Raw genomic sequence first — 12,358 nt, 5'->3', positions numbered from 1 at the left:
GCACACTCTCACCTGTGCAGACTAAGTTCCTAAGTTCGGAGGAGTCCCCTTATTTGGATTTCTTAGTTAACTAAGGCTGATGGCTTTTGCTCTTCTACCAAAACCATTCAGAATCCAATTATCTTTTGAATTTCTATCGCTATTACTTTGACACAGTGAAAGAAATCTTGACTGGATCTTCTCACTAACTGATGGGACTGTATTTATTCTAGTCTTTCAACATGGCAGACCCTGGTGTTAAAAGCACCCTATCATGTCTTTGATCTCTTTAACACCTGACAGTGATTCTCCATTCACCAATAGTAAAAACTTGGTCTTTTTGCCATGCTGAACAAGACACTGCAAACGCTGATTATAATTTATCTACTGGTTTCAGTTTGTTCCATTCACATCCTTTCTATCATCTGGATACACAAGGGAAGAAGCAGAAAAATGAAAACATACATTGGTTCTTTCATGTCCTTCTCAATAATCCCCAGGCTTTGGTGGAAGATAGGGTGTTATAATATAGATGCCTTGTTTAAGACTGAGAACTCACAGTACTTATCCTAAGGAGTTTGATATGCTATGCATTTTGGTGTTCACTGCTGACTGATTCTGGGCAATTCTATTACTTTTATAGAAAACAATATCCAGTTAAATCTTAAAACAATTCCCTTTACACTCTTACTTTTCTGCTCCTCCAGGCTATGTTTGAATCTGATCCAGAACTAAACATACTTTAGCTGGAAAATTTGTTCTTCAATGGATGCAGACAGAATGGCCTTCCTCCTCTGTACACAGGAAGTTCATCTAACCATGTGACTCTTTTTTTATTCAGTTCGTGTCATTCTTATTTCTGGAATAGGTCACACAAACTGTGTTATGTGCAGTTTTCACGGTTTTCAATGTTAGTGGTTATTAAAAGCCAAAGATAACCTATAATGAATATGTTAACAAGGTAACCTAGCAATTAATATTTATAAAACTTGAGTTCTTTGGACTTAAGGATAAATCTTAATGAAGAGACATGTTTACACATTACAAAGAAACAGTGGACCTGTGAGGCACTGAAATGGGAGAGGCTAGAACTGTTTGATGTCAGTAAGTCTCTCCTCAAAATTACAATTCAGTCCCATATCTGCCACTTTAATTTTCAGGAAGTTGTTTAAAATACATTTTTAGCATATTGGAATGGTAAAGCTGTTCTACTTAATCATGTTCATAAAATAGTTGTAATGAACTATATTTTCCTTCCATGCCCCATATTTAAACACAGGAGAGTCCTGTTCTCCGAGCTGCTCAGATTTCAGGCACCTAGGCTTCATCCTCTGGCTCCCACTCGTAGTGATGGCCTCAGAGTCATGACTTCCCCTCACATTCTAATAAAATATTTGAGACATTCTGGATAGTTATTCACTCTGATACTCACCACTGTGATTATGGTGATTACTTTTAAGAACTTCCTCATGGAAAAATCTTCTCCCTCCTACTGTTGCACAGCATGCTAGGAGCACATGGCTAAGATGTTCCAGTCTCTCAGAACTTCATTTGGTGTCAGCTGTATGCTAAGTGGGAGGTTGACTTTATCCCAGCATATCACTACCCCACAGAGTGGACGTTCTCTTTACATACTATGCATAAACCTACAGAACATCCCACTTTCCAAATGCTATACCTTACTGTAACATAGGCCCTCTACATAGAGAATGGGCTCTCAAGCCTGTAGTCCCAGAACTTGGGAGGCTAAGGAAGAATAGTCATGGAATTAAGATCAGAGCTTGGGTTACAGTGTGAAAGTTTGACCAACAAATTGATAACTAAAACATTTAGATGAAAATATTTAATATGATACAAGTATACTCATATATTTAAATATAATAGTAGTAATAATAATGATTATAAAAATAATAATAAAACATTGGCTTTTTGCAAAAATAAAATTTAAAAAGAACAGAAAACAGATAGGTTATCAAGGTCTCCATGGCTAGGATTCTCTCCACTTACCAATTCTAATATATTCAAGTTCAAATGTTAGAAGTAAAGTTGCTTTCTTGTACAATCATGAAGAAATTCATTTGAACCTCAATATATTCAAGAATTTCCCGGTTTTACTTCCAAAGATTTCTGTACTTGTGATATGGATAGATAGACCTCTTTTCTGTGTCTGGAACCCTGGGGAGGGGTTACTTTCAAGAGCAGGGTTCACTTAATGCCTACCACCTCCAGATTCTCACTGAGATAAATAAAATATATACTAGCAAGAGAGATGCTACATTTGCAGAAAGACAAGAGAAGAGGATTATTCATGAAGTCCAAACACATCTGCATTTCTGCATATTAATGTAAATAACAGCAAAAAAGTAATGCAAAAATTATTGAATAAAAGTAATCTACTGTTCTATAAGAAAAGCCTCAATATTTTCCCACTGCTCCTGGTACATGACAACATGAACTTGTTGCCAAGGAGACAATCTTTTTCAGTACCTGGACTATGCTCTTATTAAATAAAGAAAAAATTTACTGATATTATTTGCTCTAAGAACAAAAATTCAGCAAAGGAACACTGAAATTTCTTTTCTTTTTCTTTTTCTTTTTCAAAGCAGGCTTTTAACTTATTCCTCCTGACTAACTGAAATGTCATGTATTTGACCAGCACTGCCTTCATATCATCCCTACCCAATCCAGTCCATAGGGAACCACAAGTCTACTCATAGTCTCTATTCTCTATTCTCTATTCTTTCTTCTCCTTCTCTCTCTCTCTCTCTCTCTCTCTCCTTCTCTCTCTTTCTCCATGTATCAAAGATGGGCAGCATTTGTCTTTTTGCTTAACACTTCATTTAGCATAGTATTTTCCTGATTCATATAAGCTGTCACATGTAGAAGAACCTCACTTTTTAAAAAATATTTATTTATTTATTATATGTAAGTACACTGCAGCTGTCTTCAGACACACCAGTCAGATCTCCTGAAGGATGGTTGTGAGCCACCATGTGGTTGCTGGGACTTGAACTCAGGACCTTCAGAAGAGCAACGGGTAAGAGCAGTCGGGTGCTCTTACCCGCTGAGCCATCTCACCAGCCCCAAGAACCTCACTTTTATTATAAGACCTAATAATATCATAAAATATATGTGTTGGGAATTGGTTCTAATTCTATGTCTTATTTTGGCTCCCAGAAGCTGTGATTCTAGACCTGAGGTTGATAATAAAGAATTGCTATACAGCCAATGTCAGTGCAGTGATATGGGGTGGGACTTTTAGACTGCATGGACAGAGGGCTCGGGGAGAGGAAAGCTCAATGACAGGGAGGTAGAAAGATGAAATTTAAAGGACTGCCAGCATGTAAGAATCCAGGAAAATGGCCCTAGGAGCCATTTCCCTGATTGGGTCTGAGGTAGCAGAGATGAAATATGGATTTTAAAAGATGTTAACTCAGGAATACCAGAGAGAAGTGTTTGCTTGCTGTAAGGAGATTTAGAAGTGTCCAGCCATTGAGGTAGTCAAGCCATTCCAGAATTAGCTAGTGTGTGTGTGTGTGTGTGTGTGTGTATGTATGTGTGTGCGTGTGCGTGTGTGTGTGTGTGTGTGTTTCATTTGTGAATCCAGAGAACTCTTGGTTGAGTGCAGCTTGCACATGACCTGCTGGGAACCAAAGCAGATTAACTAAGTCATCGATGCATATATGTACCAAACTTCTATCTATTCATCTGTTTATTGACACTTAAGTAGACACATGTTTTGCTAGTAATAATAGCACTACAGCAGATATGAAGGTATGCATATCACTTAGGAGACAAATTTCATTTCTTGTGGATAAATATTCAGTCATACTATTGCTGCGTTCTATTTTGAATTTTATGAGGAATTGTCATATTAATTCCTATAAATAACAAAAATTCCATTTTCTTCACATTCTCTTCAAAAATCACCTTTTTTGTTAGTAACAACCATACAGTCATAGAACACATATTAGATAATACTTCATTGGGTTTTCAACTTTATTTCCATGATTAAGAGTTAATTATTTTTCTTATAAATATTGTCATTTTGGGTCACATTCTGAAAATAGCTTCTCAGATGGTTTCGCGCAATTCAAATCAGACTTTCTTCCTCTTCTGTAGATGAAGTTCCAAACTGACATTGACAAAGCAAGTTCTTTATCATTGAACCATCTCTTCAATCTACTTTGGCCTATTTGGGGATTGTGTATATTAAACAATACATTTTCTTTTCTGCAAAGTTACCAGGAAACCATGTATGTTCCATTCTCATTCTTTCCAGCATGAAGATTATGTTAACCATGGATATCATGTCTACTATGAAGACAATGTTAAGTTAAGCATGAATCCTGTGTCTTCTGTGAAGATAATGTTAAGTATGCAACCTATGTCTTATTTTTTTCTGGTTCCTTTTCTTAAATTAGACAGTAGCATGACTGAACTAAATTCTTGCAGCAAGACCACCAAGATGCTTTGAAAGTACTCCTTTGTTTTCCTTTTCTTTCTCATGCATGGTAGACAAGGGCACATTTCTTAGTTTGGCCCTATTCTACTGGCTTGGATCTACATGTCCACAGTTGATGTTTATAACTGCTTATTCCTGCATTTACTGTGTCCCAGCCTCTGTGAGTTTCTCTGTTGTATCTGACTTCTATCTGGCTGAATGATTTTGAAAAAAATTCAGAGGCTTCTTGAGCTCAGGTTTCCTCATCCGTAAAATGAGAGTTATAATAAAGTATGTTTAACAGTTCCATTATCAGTCATGTAAGATAATTCTTGGCAAAATACTAAACAAATGTTAGTTATTTTTAGACTGTCAGACTATCATAGCATACCCTGCTTTGCTACCATATACAATTGCTGAACTATTGTCAATAAATTACCTACAGCAATTCAATACAGCTCAGGAGATTCACCTGAATAGTTTTCAAATTACAAAACACACTGAATTTTCAAAAGGAGGAAAACAAAAATACCAAATCACACACAGACTCATTGAAGTTTAGACACAAATGTTATTGAAAGGAAAATATGTTGCCTTATTTCTGTATTGCTGGTCTGTATTATCCCATGCCCTCAATTCTAATTATGGCAACTTACCAAGTATTATCTATACCATGGACACAGTTGCTGAATTTTGAAATATAACAGGAATTAGAATCATGACTTTTGAAAGCTACACTTGAATCTAAGCTTGCATATATCCTTAATCTAGTGTGTTAAAGGGATGGTGTGTGATGGGTGCTAAAATCATGAACACAAACAAGGACCTGGAAGGGACCATCAGAGAGATGCTGCTAAAACCAGAGATTAGAGGAACATCATCTGATTTTTACTCTCTACTGCTCTTCCACAACCCTGTCCTTGCCTCCCATGTGCTCAGCCAGAGTAAATGCCAGTGAACGATGGAGCATGGCACCTAATCCAAGCATTTTATTTGGAGAACAGATGAAACTTCTCAGAGAAAGGGCTATATCTACCACAATAGAGGGTTAGACTAACTATGTCCAGTAACAACCTACAGAAGAAAACTGGGTTCAAGGTATATCAAAAAGAGAAACCAAATAAAATGGGCTGCTTGCATATGAAACTTTTATTCCTTTTGCAGACATTGTTACAGTCCGTGTGCATTTGTCTCTGTGGCTTTACAATCTGTTTTTACCCATTATGTCTTTGAAAGCTTCCTTCAACATTCCTTGAAGGTGAGTACCAATTTGTTTCCATGCCTGAGGGAAATGAGATGTGGAAACAGAGCTATTAAAATATTAAAACACCATTATTATGTACCTATCTGAGTGATGAAACAATTGAGAAATAAGATTAAAAGCAATTGGGTGCTTTTTTTTTAAATTAAAATGTCCAACCTTGTACCCTTTGTCTATCCTTTTCTGTGCTGATGCACACAGACTTTTTTTTTAAAGTATGTATTTATAAACACTTTCTCTTAATTAATTTGATCGATAATTACAGGCTGAAATTTTCAGTAGTTATGAAAATTATTTGATTTTCTTCTATATTACTCTAAACAGAGAGGAAATACAAGGTAGAGAAAGTATTATTCAAGAAAGAAGTAGAAGCAATGACATTGGCTCCACAGATTATTTTTAGGAAAAATATTCATATTCTGATTTTCCAAGACTATATTCTCTTGTTTTACTAAAAGGCAATAATTCACCTTTTGGGTTTCTGCAGGAAAATAGAGTTTGAATGTCTAGTTAAGGAGAGTGGAGGGATTGGAGAGATGGCACAGTGGTTAAGAGCACTGGTTGCTGTCCCAGAGGACTTAACAGTCACATAGCAGTTCACAACTCTCTGTTTCGGGGACCCAGCACCTTCTTTTGTCTTCCACAAGGCACAGCACTCATGTTCTACATAGTCACATGGGAAGTACCCATACACATATTTTTTCCTAAGGGAAAAAATACAGGTGGAACAAAGGTGAATAGTCTGAAATGATTGTGGTTTTCAAAAAAGCCTTAAGTTGTCAAGATGATGTAAATAGAAAAAGTACAAAGAAAATCTCCAGTTCCATGATTGTCAGTTTTTGATCATGGCTAAAATGGCTCATATGACATTTGCAGTGTGAAATATCCTTCTCAATGGGTATAGAAATCCAGGTGGCTACACAGCTAGACCTGTATTATGTAGGGTCTCATTACCTCAAAGTATATGTTGACATCATAATACCCAATATGAGGAGAGTAGTCTCAAGGTCTATGGGAAATGATTAGGATCAGGGGTGGAGTTAAATGCTCCAGAATGGGGCTGGGGAAACCTGAGGTTTTCCTTATCACTGTGTGAAGACAGAACAGAAAGACAACGTGCATGAGCTACAATGTGGGACTTTCCCTAACTTTTAAATGTTGAGAAAGCAATTTTGTCTCCAGCTGTAGACCTTAATGCTTTAGTGAATAGGATTCTTGACTAAAGAACACAGTAGTACAAAGACAACAAGGAAGAGGCAGAGAGGACTCTGGCATAAGTTTACTAACACATAAACAAAGTTTCTCTCTCCTCATTTCTTACAGGCATCACTGCTGCATTTCTTGTATCAAATAATTGAAATCCTCCTGAATAACAGAGGTGGACCAATACAAATGCAGATAAACACAGCCAAACATTGGACTGTGTGCAGGGACCACAAAGGGAAAGTTAGGGCAAGGACTGTAGGAGCTGATGGTGTTGTACCATCATAGAAAGAACAACAATATCAACCAACCAGACCTCCCAAAGCTCCCAGGAACTAAATCACCACCCAAAGAGTATACAAGTGGGTACCCATGGCTCCAGCTGGATATGTAGCACAGGACTGCCTTATCTGCCATCACTGGGAGGGGAGCCCCTTGGTCCTTCATGACCCAGGATAGGAGAACACTAGGCCTAGGAGGCAGGAGTGGGTGGGCAGGTAAGTGAGCACCCTCGTAGAGGGTAAGGAGGAGGGGAGAGGGGGGCTTGTGGAGGAGAAATAGGGAAATGGGATAACATTTGAAATGTAAATAAATAACCAATACAAATTATGCAAAGAAATCAATCAATCAAACAAACAACAACAACAATTATTACCAACACACACGTTTTCAAATCTAAACTTAACCTTGGTGACTAACAAAAAACATAGGACACCAGGATCCAATGAGTTTTATAGAGCCTGCTAAGGCCTGCAGTGACATGGGAAACTAGAAACCAAATGAGGGATAAAGGGCAAACATTAACATACAAAAGAAGACACCAGAGGAAGATAGGAAGGGTTTAATCTATTTGAGCCTCAGTAGACCTGGGGAGCATGCTCAGCAATGCACAGTCTTAGAGACACTTCAACACCATTCACAGAATGTCACCTTGGATCTTTCCAAGTTTCCACATGTCTTTCCTAAGCTAAATAATCTTCTTTCCTATACCTAGCCATGTGGCTCTGTAAAACTCATTGTATTCATGAAGCTGCAGTTGGCAATGAGCTCCTGCTCCTCTTGCCTCCAACTCCTGGCACTAGAATTGCAGGTGTGTGCCATCATACCTGGCTAAGGTATTCTATGTGCTTTGCTTCAGCATATTTTGTCAGTCAGTATTTTCTCACAATGTGAACTGTTCCTTGAAAACAGTATTTTCAGCTTCGATTAAGCATATCATCATGTATAGTCACCACTGTCGATTTGGCGGATGCCACAGTACTATGCATGGCCATTTCTTCCTGAGGTCATGGATCTCTACTCTGTAATTTAGATTTGGAAGGACCTTTCCCTAATATATAATTTTCTCTCTAATTAGGATGAGTTGTTTTCCAATTTTGCATTTACAAAGAGAACAAAATAGTCTGACTCCAGGCCAAGATCCAATATGTACTTCTAGACCTGATGATCATAGCAATTACAAGCCTTTGTCTGGCAAACCTCCCTTTCCCACACCAAGCTTGGTGCATAGTCTAGGGCTAGACTATAGGAGGTGATATGATCTGGAAAGAGCTGCAAGTAAAGACTAGAAATCTCATGATTGGCCTTGTCTGCAGACGAAACTGCATTATCAACCTACGTACACTCTCCAAGATCTCCTCACCAGGGGCCTTGATTTTGGCTTCTCTAATTGAGTCCATTTCCAGCTTGGTCCCTTTCCTGTCCCAGCTCTCTACCTCAGCATTCTGGAGTCATAAGAAGGAATTGGTCTTTTATTTAGTTTTCCTGGTAATCAATGACCACTTGAAAAAAATTCAAGTCCATCTACCCGGGAAGATAAGTATAAAATATCTGTCAGAAGGCAAAAAGTTGTATACTTTAGAATCAAGAAGTTCTTTATTTCTCATTATGTTTAAAGACTATGTGTAAATACTGAAGATGAACATATATTTGCTAGACTCATAGCTCAGGAAAGCCTCGGCTTTCTTGATGATTTCTTAGAAATATGTCTTTATCCTGGGGAAGACAAGGTTTCCAGGGAAAGCACAAGGAAATTCATGGGTTTTGTTCTTTATACTTTGTTGCCTCTTCTGGTTGGGAATGCTTGCCAAGGGAAATTAATCCTTCCCAGGAAATAAAGCATGTTTAATTCCCCTGAAGTTAATTTGGAAAGCCTGATCCTATGGAAAGAAGCATGTAGGATGTAGGGAGATGTCAGAAATGTAGCTGCCTCCTGGTCTACACGTTTTATCATGGTTAATTCTTCACCTACTGGGAAAGAAGAGTGCCAATAGGAATGCATGACTTCATGAAGCAAGAAAAATAAGATGCTTCCCAATGCTGCATAGAATATACTCATGACCAAACCAAACCAAACCAAACCAAACCAAACCAAACCAAACCAAACCAAACCAAACAAGAGGCTGAGGCAACAGCTTAGGCAGCAAGAAACACACACTTGAAATCCCAGCACTGAGAAATTAGAGACAAATCCCTGGGGCTCTCTGACCAAGTAGCCTAGGCTACTTGTTGAGTTCCAGGTCAATTAGAGACCTCTCTCAGAAAATAAGGTGGCGAACATCTAAGACATGGCCGCAAACTTGTCCTCCACTTGCACGTGCACACACATATGCACCTGTGTACACACACACAGGGGCATGCACAAAAGCCAAACATATATATAATCAGGGAATGCATTTTGAAAGACAGTGAGACTGAATAGAAGTGAGATGCATTAATTATGAGCAGGCTTGTTTACTTGTTCTCTGCTCTAACAAATGTTCTTCTGTGCATTGCATCTTTATGCTTGTTCTTCCATTTTGGAGATTTATATTTGATGAAGTCTCAGAAAAGTGACATAGAAAATTATTTTTATAACTACTGCTGAGGAGATATCGCTAGAGCTACATAAATTAGTTCCTTTCTTTGTACTTCATTAATTAATTAAGTGTGTTTCTTTGCTTGTCAAGGATGGGTAGAGCATGCCTTATTTAAGCATGAGTAAGACATTTCAGGTTCTGTGCTGGCCTGATTAATGATCTATTCGTCATTTACACATTGAGAGCAGCACTGGCTTTACATTTAGCTTGCTTCTAGGTCTCATGCCGCATTGGGAGATGGGGGAAAAGGAAAGGGTCTCATCTAGTTTTCTTCTGTAAGCTGGGCCAGTGACCAAACATCTGAGAAAAATGGTCAGAAAATGATGAATAAAAGCCACTGTGCTTTGAAGTTTCTGAGTAGGTGTAGTCCTCTCTGTGTTAAATGGCAAAATAATAATGATAATAGTAATAAACAATAATACAATAAACAATAATGTGCATATATTCATTTATATTATGCCACATGTTAGACTGGAAAGACTGCTCAGTAGTTAAAATACTTGCTGCTCTTCCAGAGGCCTTGAGCTTGGCATCTAGCACCCATGTGTAGAGGCTCACAGCAGCCTGTAACTCCAGATTCAAGGGATCTAACACTCTTATCTGTACACACCTATACACACAAAAAAACATATACAGATGTATATACACATCCACATATATAAAAATAAGTAAATAATTATAGTTTATTTTAACCAGCACAAAATCACCTTACACCATGGCATGTATTTCATTAGTTTATATGATGTCATTATATTGGTTTCTTTTAAACAAACAGAAAGGTCATTATTTGTTGTGAAAATAACAGTTTTTCAAACTACAGTCAAGTAGCACACACCCAGAATTTTAAATATATTCTTCATAAATGTTTCATTGGCTATTTATATTTATCCAGAAGTTATTTCTAAAATGCATGTGATTTATTTTAACTCCAATAATGAATAGTAAATATTAAGTCCAAGATAAAATGTTATACAGTAGTGACACTGTGAATTTCAGCACTCATCAGACTTAAACCAGAAATGAACATCTCCAGAAATGCTGAGGGCATCAGAAGTACTAAAATGTCTCAAGAAGTTGTTAGGAAAATGTATAAGAGTAACACAGTTTATTATACTCTTTAACAGGTGAAACATATAATAACTGTGCTGGCTAGTTTTATGTCAACTTGATAGTTATCTGAGAGGAGGAAGCACTAATTTTAAGAAAAATGTCTCCAAAAGATCAGGCTGTAGCAGAATAATGGACCAAGTTTTCACATTCATTCTGCCAACCTGTGTCATCTTATTGGGGAATGAGTCTATTAATGTTGAGGGACATTAATGACCAATTATTGTTGATTGCTGTTATTTTGATCTTGGTAATGTGCACACATATGTGTGTGCATGTGTGTGTCCCTTATTTTTGTTTTGCTAGTGGGAGGTTATTTATTTCCAATGTTTTCTTGGGTGCAGTTACATTCCTTGTATTGGAGTTTTTCTTCTTGTATTCTCTTTAGGACTGATTTTGTGGAAAGTTTTTTTTTTTAAATTTTTCCCCATGAAATATCTTGTTTTCTCAGTCTATGGTGATTGAAAGGTTTTCCAGGTATAGTAGCCTATGCTGGCAACTGTGGTCTGTATGACATCTGTCCAGGCCCTTCTGGTTTTTAAAGTTTCTGTTGAGAAATCTGACATAATCCTTACAGGTTCTCCTTCATACATCACTTGGCCTTTTCTCTTGAAGCTTTTAATATTTTTTTCTTTGTTCTGTACATTTGGTGTTTTGAGTATTATGTGGCAATTTTTGGTCCAACTTATTTGGTGTTCTGCAGGCTTCTTATACATTTGTAGGCATCTCTTACTTTGTTCTCAGTTTTCTTCTTTGACAGTGTTGAAAATATTTTCTTGGCCTTTGAACTGGGAATCTTCTTCTTTAATTAATATTTTTCTTAAATTTGTTCTTTTCATAGTCTCCCAAATTTTCTGGATGTTTTGTGTTAGAAACCTTGTAGATTTAAGATTTTCTTTGACTGGTGTATTGATTTTTTCTATCATATCTTTTGTGTGTGTGTGTGTGTGTGTAATTATGTATGCAAATAGATGTTTGCTAAATAGACACATCTTGCTTTTGCAGAATTTCTTATAACCGCCCATATCACTTTTCTGTTTTTTCTTCTATTGATTTTTATTAGATATCTTCTTCATTTACATTTCAAATGCTATCACAAAAATCCACTACACCCTCCCCCTGCCCTGCTCCCCAACCCACCTACTCCCACTTCCTCGCCCTGGTATTTCCCCGTACTGGGGCATATAATCTTCACAAGACCAAGGGCCTCTCCTCCCAATGATAGTCAACTAGGCCATCTTCTGCTACATATGCAGTTAGAGACACGAGCTCTGTGGGGGTGGGGGTACTGGTTAGTTCATATTGTTGTTCCACCTATAGGATTGCGGACCCCTTCAGCTCCTTGGCTACTTTCTCTAGCTCCTCCTCCATTGGGAGCTTTCTGTTCCATTCAATAGATGACTGTGAGCATCCACTTCTGTATTTGCCAGGCACTGTCATAGCCTCACAAGAGACAGATTTATCAGGGTCCTGTAAGCAAAATCTCATTGGTCTATGCAATAGTGT

The sequence above is a fragment of the Mus caroli genome, unplaced genomic scaffold (assembly GCF_978045245.1).
Source record: "Mus caroli unplaced genomic scaffold, Mus_caroli_1 scaffold_7, whole genome shotgun sequence".
Classification (NCBI taxonomy): domain Eukaryota; kingdom Metazoa; phylum Chordata; class Mammalia; order Rodentia; family Muridae; genus Mus; species Mus caroli.
The sequence above is the reverse complement of the archived record's forward strand: the minus strand, read 5'-3'. Positions refer to the sequence as shown.